The sequence below is a fragment of the Ahaetulla prasina genome, chromosome 5, assembly GCF_028640845.1.
Source record: "Ahaetulla prasina isolate Xishuangbanna chromosome 5, ASM2864084v1, whole genome shotgun sequence".
In the NCBI taxonomy this organism is placed as follows: domain Eukaryota; kingdom Metazoa; phylum Chordata; class Lepidosauria; order Squamata; family Colubridae; genus Ahaetulla; species Ahaetulla prasina.
Window position 1 is genome coordinate 118,956,340 of NC_080543.1, and position 14,098 is coordinate 118,970,437.

A 14,098-nucleotide genomic window follows, 5' to 3' on the forward strand; every position below is an offset into this window, starting at 1 on the left:
AATACTGATTCGGATGAACTGGTAGCATTTTTTATTACCAGTTTTCCCAAACCGGTGCGAACTGGTAGAATTTAATCCCTGGCTGAAAGGCAAAAAACAGAATCAATATGCTTTGTCCCATAATTGGGTAGACCAGGTTGCCCGGATAGATTGGTTCCACCAGTGAAAAAAATCACCCAGGAAAATGATGCAAAATCAAAAATGGGTCAGTCATCGGGACCAGAGATTTACTCTTCCGAGCTTTCAGACTCATGCTGGAGCCCATCTTCAGGGAACTTCTCTCTCCTGGAATAGGTGCTTTGGGCTGTTCTGTTTATGTGGTTCCTTCCTATTGGTTGATTGGTGTGCTGATGACTGGTGATTGCCTGTCATTTCCTTGTGCTGCCAAGCACAAGTATCTAAGTATGAGCCATGGTGGCACAGTGGTTAGAGTGCAGTACTGCAGGCTATTTCTGCTGGCTGCCTGCAATTTGGCAGTTCAAATCTCACTAGGCTCAAGGTTGACTCAGCCTTCCATCCTTCCGAGGTGGGTAAAATGAGGACCCAGATTGTTGGGGGCAATAGGCTGACTCTGTAAACCACTTAGAGAGGGCTGTAAAGCACTGTGAAGTGGTAAATGCTAGGGCTATTGCTATCTGATAGGCTGGTAAATCAGCATTCCTGCTAACTAACAAGGGGCCCATTTCCTAGGCTTCAATTATTTCTTTGGCTATCTTTGTACCTGCATGGCCAACAATCTTAGTATCTGTGAAATTAAATGAGTGTCCTTGTTCATTGCAATGTAATGAACTAAATGCAGACAGTCTGGTGAGATTCTTGTAACATAACAAGACTAGCAATAAAACTGTCTGAGACTCTTCATGACTGATTATGGTTGCTTTCACCTAACAGACACCACCATAACATATAACAGGGATGAAAAACCTTTTTGCCATCGCATGCCAAAAGTGGGGGGAGCATGGGAGGTGTCACATGCACACATGCCCACAGCCATAATGCAATGCCCCTCATGGCCCTGCACCCCCATGCATGCGCTCCCGCTGCACTGCCCCACCCCCTGTGCGTGTGCGCCCCCTCACATATGCAAATGACTCACTCGCATCCCATTTTGGGCCTAACACACCTCCCTGAAGCCTCCGGAGGCTGGAAAAGCCCATTTCCAGACTTCCGTTAGGCCTGTTTTTCACCCTCCCAGAGCCACTGCGCGAGCCCTGTACTTACCTGACATCCAAAACAGGCTGGGTGGAGACTCCTGGGAGAGGAAGGATGGCATGGGCAGGGCCAGCTGAAAATCAGCTGGCTGGCACATATGTGCATGTGCGGTGGAGGTGACCTAGGGCATTGGCTCCACGTGCCACCTGTAGCATGCATGCAATAGGTTCGCGATCACGGACATATAAGGGGAATTTTGAGGGGTAGGGATATCATGTAAGATCAATTCTAGTTCCTCAAAAATGATACCAATAACCCTTTCTCTCTCTCAGACTAACAACCCTATCAACCTTTACTCAGCAAATAAATCAAAGAAAAAGAAAGAGTAAAAATAAACACAAAAAGCATACATATCAAACTCTCTTCAATTTTATTACGGATCCCTTGCTGAAGGCTTGAAGTTAACAAATCTTTGCAACATTATATTAAAAACTTTATCAGCAAGCCAAAAAAAAAATCAGCATGGAAACTGTTGGATCGTCCAGGGATTGTTACTAAAAGGGCAGAATAAGATTTTGATGCAACGCTATATAAAACCATATAATATAAAAGAACATGTGTTATTGATTCTGCCTCTTGTGGGTCACAAAGATGGAGAAAATGAGCCATGGGACATTCCCAATATCTATCTTATAAAACTGCAACATGGAGAGATGTACAAGGAGCTCCATGGTACCTCAAGTAGGTCAAATATATGAAGCAATGCCTCTTCAATTAAATATTTTTTGTTAATTTATGAAAAGCAGGAAGTCTGTTCCATTATACTGCAGCCTAATTTCAATTAATCATTGCTCAATCAGCTTTTTGGCTTAGGAACAAACATGGCTGGAGAAAAGTCAAGTGAGAAGATATCCTACTTCTTTTGAGTAGATTAGAAAACATCACTGAATGCAGACTGAGATAGCCAAGGGGACTAATGGGTAAGTTTAAGTCAATAATTGAATGTTTTCTCGGGCTCCTCCTCCTCCTTCTCTTCTTCTCCTCCTCCCCCTCCCCCTCCCCCTTTGTAATATCTCCTTTTTAATACTTAGTAAGAATAGTTCTTACATGCCTGCTTTTTGTTTCAGCAACTTTTAAAATAGATTCTTCAGTTACAAGCATGGCAAATATGATTTCAAAGTGGAATGATTACAATTTCCAGGTTAACCCAAAATGTCAGAATAATGACAGCATCATTTTTATATAGAAAACAATTGCATATAGACAGAGAATGGAGGTGCCTGGCTTTTTCTATGTAATCCCAAGAGGTCTAACTCAAACTTCCAGGCATCCAATTTATTGATAGGCACTGTGGAACTAGAGTATTTCTTTTCCATAAATTTTTTTTTTGATTCTCCTGTTAACTAAAAGCAATAGCTTCCAGTTATCCGATGCAAAGATAATAATAACAATTATAATTGTGTCAATAAAGTTCATATTTATAGCTAATAGCCTTTGGGTACGTACACCTAGAAAAATATGAGCTTTTAAGTATGTTAAATTATGAAAAGTGCACTCCCATAATATTATTAATTTCATGACAGTTGAATGTTGCACATTAAGAAGATTACATAAATATATAATAATGCCCAGGACGTTAGACTGAAAAACAGAAAAACTTCCAGTTTCTCTCTTAAATAAATTAACAGATCAGAAACCAACTAATTTATTTATTACTAGGGTGAACTATTAAATCCCTTTCCTGCTGCTTTGGCTGGAATCAAGACCAAAATTTTCTCATTTTCCTTTCAGTCCTCCATACTGTTTTATTACTTGCAATTCTCCAGTTGTGATTTCTCTTTTCTTCTCTCTTTGATCAATTTCCCACACATTCTACTTTTCTTTCTGGGTTTTTCTTGTGACATTTGTTCTCATAAAAGCAATGATGAAGAAGTATCAGATTTCGTACACCTGTCATTTCTGTGATTCAGCTTTTTATGTTGGCAGTGTTAGAACACTTGGAGAAGAACAAAGGAGAGACTGAATAACATGGGTTATTCAAATAGATCAGCAAGATAGCTATTCATGGACCTTGTACAAGCTTTGTAGGCTAGCTACTTTCTTAGACAACAAGTTATTTCGTTGATAATATCTTATTAATTAATATTTTGCAATTCTGTTATGCCAGTGTACAAATAAATGTATGTCTGTTGGAGGGGAAAAAATACTGCTAACACTGTACCACTGTTTAATTTAATGTTTGGTTGACATTTGAAAACTGATTTCTGTAATGTATTTGAATTTTAGGAGGGAAATTTGGGCGGGAAAATGCACGTTGCTGATTGGCTGATGCCTCAGCCAATATACTATTTAAAGAGGGGTTTTTGCCTGTTGGCTTTTGCTGGGATCACAATAAACTACAGAGCTGTTGTCACTTGTATCGTCTCCTGCCTCTTCATTGCCCGGACTTAAAAATTTCCCTCCATGCTATTGTTATTATAACAATTGTTCCTAAAGGTGAGAGCAATCAACCAATGGAGTAGCTTGCTTTCAGAAATTGTCAGTGCACAGTGGGTTTTCCAAAAGAGATTGGACAACCATTTGTCTCAAATGATATAGGGTCTTTTGCTCAAGCAGAGGACTGGACTAGAAGACCTCCGAGGTCCTTTCCAACTCTATTATTCTATTCTCATTTATTCTATTTTTTATTATTATTATACCATCCCAATATTTTGATATATGGGACACGGTAGCTCAAGGGGCTAGGATGTCGATCGAAAGGTCGGCAGCTCAGCGGTTCAAATCCCTGGTGCTGCCATGTAACGGGGTGAGCTCCCGTTACTTGTCCCAGCTTCTGCCAACCTAGCAGTTCGAAAGCACGTAAAAAATGCAAGTAGAAAAAAATAGAGACCACCTTTAGTGGGAAGGTAACAGCGTTCCATGTGCCTTTGGTGTTGAGTCATGCTGGCCACATGACCATGGAGACTTCTTTGGACAGCGTTGGCTCTTTGGCTTTGAAACGGAGATGAGCACCGCCCCCTAGATTCGGGAACGACTAGCACGTATGTGCGAGCGGAACCTTTACCTTTTTAATATTTTGATCTGTGCCTATGGTAAATTTTCAGCAACATATAGAGCTAGTGCTCAAAATGGCAAAATAGAGTCACTAGGAATCTCATTCTGTATAGATTCTACCTTATCTTTAGACATAAGATGTTCCATGAGCGAAAATGTCTTTCCTTCCATCAACATTATTCATTGGTTGTAAAACGGAGATATTCCTTAATTCAGCATCAAGTGGCGCTGCATGTGTGTGTGTGTGTGTGTGTGTGTGTGTGTGTGTGTGTTGATTAGGAACAGTGGTGGCATTATTATTTTTTTTACTACTGCTTCTGTGGGTATGGCTTGGTGGGCATGACTAGGGGGTATGACAGGCAGCACTTGGCACACCCCTGAGAGTAAATATGGGCCATGAGGGGGTTTTTTGCCACCCTCTGCACCCCATTTTGGGCCTAAGAGGCCTCTCTGAAGCCTTCTGGGAGCAAAAACGGGCAGCAGGGGCGGTCTGGTGTCCCCCTGCACCCTGTTTTGGGTCTAGAAGGTCTCCCTGCACTTGCCTGGGAGCCAAAATGAGGTGCGTGGCGACTCCTGGAAGGGGCAGGGCAGGAAGGGGAGGGGAGGGGAGGGGTGGGGCCAGCCTACAATTTAATTACTGGTTCACCCAAACCAGCCCAAACCAGCTGAATCCCAGCACTGATTAGGAACCACTTGCTGACACTCTTAGTTTGTTTAGTATCTGAATATCTTCTGAACTGCAAATGCAGCATTGTCGCCTAAGCTATACCTTCCAGCACACATACAAAAATTAATTCCAAACTTTTCACCTAAATGACATTCTCTATCTAGCTGTGCTCCTTCTGAGTTCTATAGCAATTTTGGTTCCATAGCTACTTATTTTTAAGAGCATTGCCACAAAGCAATTTTATTTCTACTAAACTTATTTTAATTTCCCTATAAGCAAGCTAAGAAGATTAATAAATATGAATTTCTCCAAAGAGAAAGTCACATTGTCTCCTAGCAATTCCTCATTCTTTCACCCTCTTAAAGGAGAATGCCAATATGCAAAACAACTCTTCAAAAGCTTCCCAATAATTGGGGTTAGAGGCAGTAGCCAAATCCTTTGTCACCAGCCGGTTCTGCTTCATTTCATTTCAAATGCCACCTTAAAAGTCTAATTCTGAGATGCTGTAAATGGACACTACTCTAGCTCATGTAAAAAAGAAAACTGTGCATGAAAGAATTAGATAACCGCTATGAAACAAGTGAAATCCTTATGGAATCTGAGCAGAATTAAATTGGCAATATTATACAGTGACTGTAGAGAATGCAGCCAGTTAATGTATTTTCCTTTTTTGAAAAAAAAAAAAATATAGTGAATCAATGTCAAAGCCATTTGTGGCTAAATAATTGAATGTTTCCCTTCTTCTTCTTCTTCTTCTTCTTCTTCTTCTTCTTCTTCTTCTTCTTCTTCTTCTTCTTCTTCTTCTTCTTCTTCTTCTTCTTCTCCTTCTCCTCCTCCTCCTCCTCCTCTTTCTCCTCCTCCTCCTCCTTCTTCTTCTCCTTCTTCTTCCTCTCCTCCTCCTCCTCCTCCTCCTTCTTCTCCACTCCTTCTGCTTCTGCTGTGTTTTCCTTCCTTCCTTCCTTCCTTCCTTCCTTCCCTCCCTCCCTCCCTCCCTCTTTCTTTCTTTCTTTCTTTCTTTCTTTCTTTCTTTCTTTCTTTCTTTCTTTCTTTCTTTCTCTTCTTGAAAATTTATGGTCTTATACATCTATTCCCCCATAGTATTACCGTGCAACTGAACATCGAAAGATAAGAAAATTTCATTGCTGATGGTGGTCAGAGTTGCAATTTAGAAAGCAGCATGAGAGCAAGCTATTCAACATTAGCACAGGATCTATTTCCTGAACAGCACCACTACTTCGCTCCTTTGCCGGAATCCACTGATTCAATTCACCCAGGCATTCATGAATGAGAAGTCTCTTGGCGACTATAGCAGCCAAAAGAAAAATCACCATAGGATTCTACAGAGGGATCCTTTTTTTCAGCTTTGCAATGCCATTCATTTGCTCACTCGTTCATTCTCGAGCAGCTTTTAGTTTTGTCAAGCAACAGAGAGGAGCGTGAAATTCACAAGCAGAGATGGAATTCTTTCACCAGAAGAAAGCAGTCGTGTCTAGAAAATAGACAATCGCACAGTTGGTGCTGCTGAATAGTCTAGAGAGACTGCGGAAAGGGCTACAATGCTGAAGTGCCCTTAGCTTTCGATTCAGGTACCCAGTATCACAATCACCAGAAGCTTTTGAACCAAGCTATAGCTATAGTTCAGAGGTTGCTGCTATGAATAGCTGCCCCTGAATAGCTATAGGAATTCACTATAAGGAAAGAAAGGTTCCTGGTCTGCACTATTTAAATCACAAATGGAGAATCACGATTAAATGTTCCTTTATGAAAAATACAAAAAAGTAACTGGCTTGGAAAAATCTATCTATTATAACTCTCCACCCCCACATCCATCCATCTATCTATCTATCTATCTATCTATCTATCTATCTATCTATCTATCTATCTATCTATCTATCTATCTATCTATCTATCTATCATCTCTCTCTCTCCCTACCTACCTACATCTGTCTGTCTGTCTGTCTGTCTGTCTGTCTCTGTCTGTCTGTCTGTCTGTCTGTCTGTCTGTCTGTCTGTCTATCTATCTATCTATCTATCTATCTATCTATCTATCTATCTATCTATCTATCTATCTATCCATCTATCTATCTGTCGTGTCCCACTCCTCCGCTGACGGCCGGGTCAGGGAAATCCCAATCAGGTGTGCCTCTGCAGCTCTGCCAAAGTCCTAGCAAAGTCCTCAAGGCAGGCAGGAGACCAGAAAGTGACTTCAGCAAGATATGTTTAGACTTTGCCTGACTCAGAGAATGCCAGAAAGCAGATCCTTTATATAGGCCATGGGGTGTGGCTCCATGACTCAGCACTTATCCAGGCCTGCCCCTCCCTTCCTTCTGTTGCCTCTGCCTATCAAGTCTTCTGACGCGAGGGTCACTCCAGTCGGCAGCTGTTGGTAATAAACCTTCCTCAGGCTCACATGCTGTGGAGGAGGGGGAGGGGTCTAGTTGCTCCGTTTGCCTGGGCATGGAGCCAGAGCTGGGGGCTGGAGGTATTTCTTCTTCTTCAGCCTGTCGGGGAATGGAGCCAGGGCTGGGGGCTGGAGGTATTTCTTCTTTTGTGTTCGAAAGCAGATAAGCAGGCCCCGGCTGTGGTGAGATTGGGCGAGACACAACACTATCTATCTATCTATCTATCTATCTATCTATCTATCTATCTATCTATCTATCTATCTATCTATCTATCTATCTATCATCTCTCTCTCTCTCTCCCTCCCTCCCTCCCTCCCTCCCTCCCTACATCTGTCTGTCTGTCTGTCTGTCTGTCTGTCTGTCTGTCTGTCTATCTATCTATCTATCTATCTATCTATCTATCTATCTATCTATCTATCTATCTATCTATCATCTATCTATATCAGGAATGGTATTCACTTACTTTCCCTATCAGTTCATTCACACATGGGCCTGGCCTTCCGCGCATGCACCCGGCCTCAAAAACATGCCTAAATAGGATAGCATAGAGCCAGGCCCCACCTGCGATTTCTGCTACCAGTTTGGGCGAACCGGTCCAAACTGGCTGAATACCACCTCTGATGTAGATGTAGATGTATGTGTAGATGTAGATATAGATATAGATGTGGATATGGATATGGATATGGATATGGATATGGGTATGGGTATGGGTATGGGTATGGGTATGGATATGGATATGGATATGGATATGGATATGGATATGGATATGGATATGGATATGATGTAGAGGTAGAGGTAGAGGTAGAGGTAGAGGTAGAGGTAGAGGTAGAGGTAGAGATAGAGTTAGAGTTAGAGGTAGTGGTAGAGGTAGATGCGGATATAGATGTAGATATAGATATGGATATGGATATGGATATGGATATGGATATGGATATGGATATGGATATGGATATGGATATGGATATGGATATGTAGATGTAGATGTAGATGTAGATGTGGATGTGGATGTGGATGTGGATGTAGTTATATAGATATGGCAGTTTTCAATATATAGAAAAAATACTCATAGAGAAACATTCACATGGTTCCCACTTCCAGTTGGAATCATTGCTACCCAAGAATAATTTTACTAGAATAAATCTTAAGGTTATTGGAAAGAATATTTATTCTGAATATTTTATAATTGTCCAGATTGTAGCCTGCCCTATAAGCAGCCACTGAAAAGAGCAGGAGAAAGCAGCTATAATAGATTCTTGCTAACTTGTTTTGGGCTTAGTTTCTTAAATTAGAGAACAGATGAGATGCAATTGAATTATAATGTTGGTTCAGCTGTTGGTTTATCAAGTTCAGCTAAGTGTCAGTCTCTGTTTGTTTGCTATGTAAAGATATAGATGGAATTTTTATAACTGGGAGTTATGTGAATGTGAAGATGTGAATCTTCTTGTGGTTTTATTTTATTTTTGCATTGTACATTTGTAGGTCAGTTCCAGCCAGTTTCTGCAATAATCTGTTGTGTGCGTGCGTGTGTGTGTTTCTGTTTAAAAAGCATCTGTCTTCTTTGGAATGTGTTCTTCAACATGTTTTTATGTGCAGCGTGTCAACTAAATGTTGCTTTCTACAGATAGAAATATGCGTTTTTGTTCAAGTTTTTTGAGCCAATTTGAATAACAAATATGAAACTTTATTTTGGAATGTGCATCAAGTGAATGTTTCTTAAAAATAGACTAAAAAGCTGCTAATGGCATATTGGCATTACGTGTTGTAATACATGGAAAGGTGTTCTTAATATTGTCTCTTTGTATTTGGAAACAAACCAAGAAAATACCAAAATAATTCTCTTCTTTATTTTATTAAAATGTTGCAAGTGAATAACAGAGATCACACTGAAGAGAAATACAGACATTTAATCTATCAGGTTTAGATAATATACATTGTTTCTGAATTTGAATTGCTATTGATTTTCTTCTTGAGGAGATGACAGTAGGATAGTTGCTTTTTTCTGATATTATTCAAAAGACAATTGGATTCTTATATTCTAAGTACCTGTTCCAGACCCCTGTAACTTTTGTTAGGCTATCACAATTTCTAGGGTAGAATTTATATAGAATATCAGAGTTGGAAGGAACTTTAGAAGTCTTCTAATCCAACCCCTTGCTCATAGCATTTTAGACAGGTGACTGTCTAGTCTCTTAAAAGCCTCCAATGATGAAGCACTCTTATGCCCTTCCTCTGGTTGATTGTTCTCGCTGTCAAGAAATTTCTCCTTAGTTCTAAGTTGGATCTCTCTTTGATTAGATTCCATCTGTTGTTTTTTGTCTTGCCTTCAGGTGCTTTGGAGAATAGGTTGATCCCCCCTCTTGTAGCAGCTCCATAATTCTTTGTGTCAGCCCTTCCAAATATTGGAACACTGCTATCAGGGCATCCCCTGGTCCTTTTTTGCACTAGACTAGCCATATCCAATTCCTGCAACCATTCATCATATGTGTTAGTCTCCAAGCTCTTAATTATCTTTGTTGCTCTTCTCTGCACTTTTTCCAGAGTCTCGACATCTTTTTTATATTGTGGCGACCAGAACTGGATGCAGTTTTCCAGGTGTGGTCTTATTAAGGCTTTGTAAAGCAATACTAGTATTTCATGTGATCTTGATTGTATCCCTCAGGTAGTGCATTGTAGGATTGTATTTTTTGTGCTTTTTTGGCTGGTGCCACAAACTGACGGCTCATATTTAACTGATTGTCTACTAGGACTCCAAGAACCTTCTCCCGGGTATTGCTATTGAGCTAGGTTTCATCTGAGCTGTGGCTGAGAATAATGCTTGAGAGCTTGGGGTCTGCAACTTACCCTATAATGTGATCAAAAGAATTACCTACCCAATTGGAGACATTATAACGTTGCCAGTCCTGGAAGCTGTCAGAGAACTCATACATTATATAAAGAAATGTGGATCTAGGTTGTAAGGATATTACATCCTGTGTCCTACAGAAGATAGAGATGGACTAAGGGAGGGGGACAATCAGGAAGAAAAAATAAATTGTTATTCCCGTTGCAGCAATAGCAATTACTCTGGTGTGGGTCTTTCAAAGAACAATATCTGAATTCCTATTCATTTTTGGACTTACTTGACCCTCCCATCACTTTTCCACTTCTCTATCCCTCAGTGTAGCATCTTATCTAATCAAGAATTAAAAACATGCCCACTGTTATGTAACAATCAGGCTTTTCTCAAAAGAGAATTGTCCAAATATTCATGAAGGATGTACCTTTGTCTTATTTCTTAATTTCATCTTCTGGTTTTAAAATCAACATCTTTCCCCCCCACCCCCCTTGTTTTCTTTTATTTTATTTTCCCATTCAGCCAATGAAGCCTTGTCAAATAGAGAGCAAGTCCATCTATCTGTTTAAATTTTAGATGAATATGTAAAGGAAGGGGGGGGGGAAAGTGTCTGGCTAGTCTGTCAACAGATATGTGGGCTTCTTCTTGTAAATGTGTATGGAACAAAGATAATGCAGTTGCAAAAAGGACTAGAGTTTAAAATCGGAACATCGGCAACATTGGAAGGTAATGGAATAGAACTCTATTACATATTTTTGGGCTCTTCATTTTCTTTTGTATCTGTCTACACAGTCCAAGGCCCTCTAAATGAATTTGAACTCTATTCCCAATATTCTCATTGCAGATGGCCTCCCTCACTGAGAAGAAGCAGATTGGAGAAGGCTGGTTTAGCATTCTGTTTCCCACAAGGTCAAACAAATACAGCCTCTTATTCTCAAGCTAATTTCACTGTGAAAACTGGCTGAGATGAGATGATTTTCCCACTGAGATTAGGTTCTAAATGTGGAATGTTTCTCTGACACTTGAAAGCTTAATTCTTGTTTTGGAAATTTTTGCCATCCCCAATGACGGACGGTAGAATTTTATTCTTGTAAATGCTGGAGATATATATCCATGTTTAGAATAGAATAGAATAGAATTTTTATTGGCTAAGTGTGATTGGACACACAAGGAATTTGTCTTGATGCATATGCTCTCAGTGTACATAAAAGAAAAGATACGTTCATCAAGGTACAACATTTACAACACAAATGATGGTCAATATATCAATATAAATCATAAGGATTGCCAGCAACAAAATTACAGTCATACAGTCATAAGTGGAAAGAGATTGGTGATGGGAATGATGAGAAGTTTAATAGTAGTGCAGATTTAGTAAATAGTTTGACAGTGTTGAGGGAATTATTTGTTTAGCAGAGTGATGGCCTTCGGAAAAAAACTGTTGATGTGTCTAGTTGTTCTGGTGTGCAGTGCTCTATAACATTGTTTTGAGGGTTGAAACAGTTTATGTCCTGGATGTGAGGGATCTGTAAATATTTTCATGGCCCTCTTCTTGATTCGTGCAGTATACAGGTCCTAAATGGAAGGCAGGTTGGTAGCAATTATTTTTTCTGCAGTTCTAATTATCCTCTGAAGTCTGTGTCTTTCTTGTCGGGTTGTAGAACCGAACAAGAAAGTTATAGAGATGCAAATGACAGACTCAATAATTCCTCTGTAGAACTGAATCAGCAGCTCCTTGGGCAGTTTGAGCTTATTGAGTTGGCGCAGAAAGAACATTCTTTGTTGTCCTTTTTTGATGATGTTTTTGATGTTAACTGTCCATTTTATACGTATGTATGTCTGTAGGCCACCTAATGAGAAGGAAGGGCTCACTGGAGAAGAGCCTAATGCTGGGAACAATTGAGGGCAAAAGAAGAAGGGGATGTCAGAGCATGAGGTGGCTGGATGGAGTCACTGAAACAGTTGGCGTGAGCTTAAATGGACTCTGGGGGATGGTAGAGGACAGGAAGGTCTAGAGGAAAGTTGTCCATGGAGTCGCGATGGGATTTTGCGACTAACAACACAACAAATGTATGTTATAATTTTCTTAATCCTCTTTGAGACGTCTTTGAAAATAACAGTTCTTCCATGAAATAAGTACAACAAAATCTCAAATCCTTCTTCCTTTTCAACAATGGGAATAAGATGATTGTGCCTCCTAGCCATTTTTGATGATTACATTCCCTGCAGACCATAAGCTGGTTACAAGTATGAAGGGAGAGGAATACATGAATATTTCCTATGAGAGAAATCACAGTTTTTATCTGCATGGAGCAACATTACCTCATACATCTGAATACATTACACACATCTGAGAAGGGACTTGCCACTAAATACCCCTGTGTGCATGTTGGTATGTCCCCATTCCTGCTTATGCATTCACTGAATGTTTTGGGATCATCATGTAGATTACATTCCTATTTCCTAATTCAGGGAAATACATATTGTGTTTCTAAAAGAGAAAAGTTATGACGAAAAGATGCAAATGGAGATGATGATCACATTAGAGAGAAAATAATAATAATGTTATATCATTATTTTCTGGTCTTTTTCTAGACATATTATTAAGCTGGTCATTCAAAAGAGTTGGTTGGTGTTTTTTATTTTTGAAAACAATATTTCTATTGCTGATTCAATGACTTATAAGTAAAAAAAAAATGGTTTTGTCGTGGTCATCTTCGCCTCTGAGTTATGACTAATGCCAATAGAGGAGAATATTGGTGGCTCAAGGTTGAAATGTGGGGTCCCCGGTGAAATCTGAGCTTGATAAAATAAAAAAATAAAATGAGCTTGATAAAATGATCTTGCCTTCATTTTATCAGTCATAAAAAATGAGAGGCTTGCTTTCACTTTTTATGAATGAGAGCAAACCCATCTCCTTACGAGCACTGATGATGTTACCTAGTTTGGTAATGAAATGTCTGCAAGAAAACAGCCAAGTTTAGAGAGTGTCAAGGATCCCACAGCTAAGGCTAATCTTTGGGGCAAATGGTTGTTGGTTCTTTTTTCTTTTTTCTTTTTTTCCATTTCTTTAGTGAAATGATCTTGTTTATATCAAGTGATACTTTATTGCCCACGTATATTGGCAATCTCACCCTTCTGATATTCCACATGAATGCTTGATAGAGTAATAATAGTTATAAAAATGAAAAATACTAATCCTTTGGAGGGTTGTTTTTTTTTAAAAATCTTTAAACTGAAAGCATGCTGAAATAATGAAAGGTCAACAACTTGGTGAAATCCAATTGCTAGTATATAGATGTTGAGATTAGAGAGAGAGGGAAAGAGGGATGACATCTGAAAAATCTCTCTCCCCGCCTCGCTCTGTGTATGTATATGTGTGTGTTTTGTGTATGCATGTATTTGTATGTGTTTCAGACCCATTAGGTAGATCAGACTAATAAAACAACTCTACAGGAAGTCTAAAACTAGTTTCATTGAGATTGGCGATAATAATAGAATCTTGAATGTGCTGTGTCTCTCTTCTTATACACCAGTGAATAAGAGAGATATTTTGCTGAAAAGTCTTCTGAATATTATCTTGTTTCCCAGGCCATAAGAGAAACCACTTTGCCTATGTAATGATTTTTGCATAGAGAGTGTACTGCAGGAGTGTCAAACTGGATTTCTTCGAGGACCGGATCAGCATTGTAGTTCCCCTCCACGGGGCAGCAGGGTGGAGGAAGATGGGACGGATGCCTCCTGCAGCACTCCCCTGGCCAAAAATGGGCCATGTACAGGCCCCATGAGATCCGTTTTCAGCCTCCTTGGCCTCCAGCAGCATTCTGCCACCTAAAAATGGGTTGCACAGAGGTCCTGTGAGGCCCCTGTGTGGCCCGTTTACAGCCTCCCTGGCCTCCAGCAGCACTCTGCCAGCCCAAAACATGACCCACTTTGGCTGGCAGAGGCATCAGGGGCCGGTTCTTTGATATTTCCAGGCCAGTCCCATGG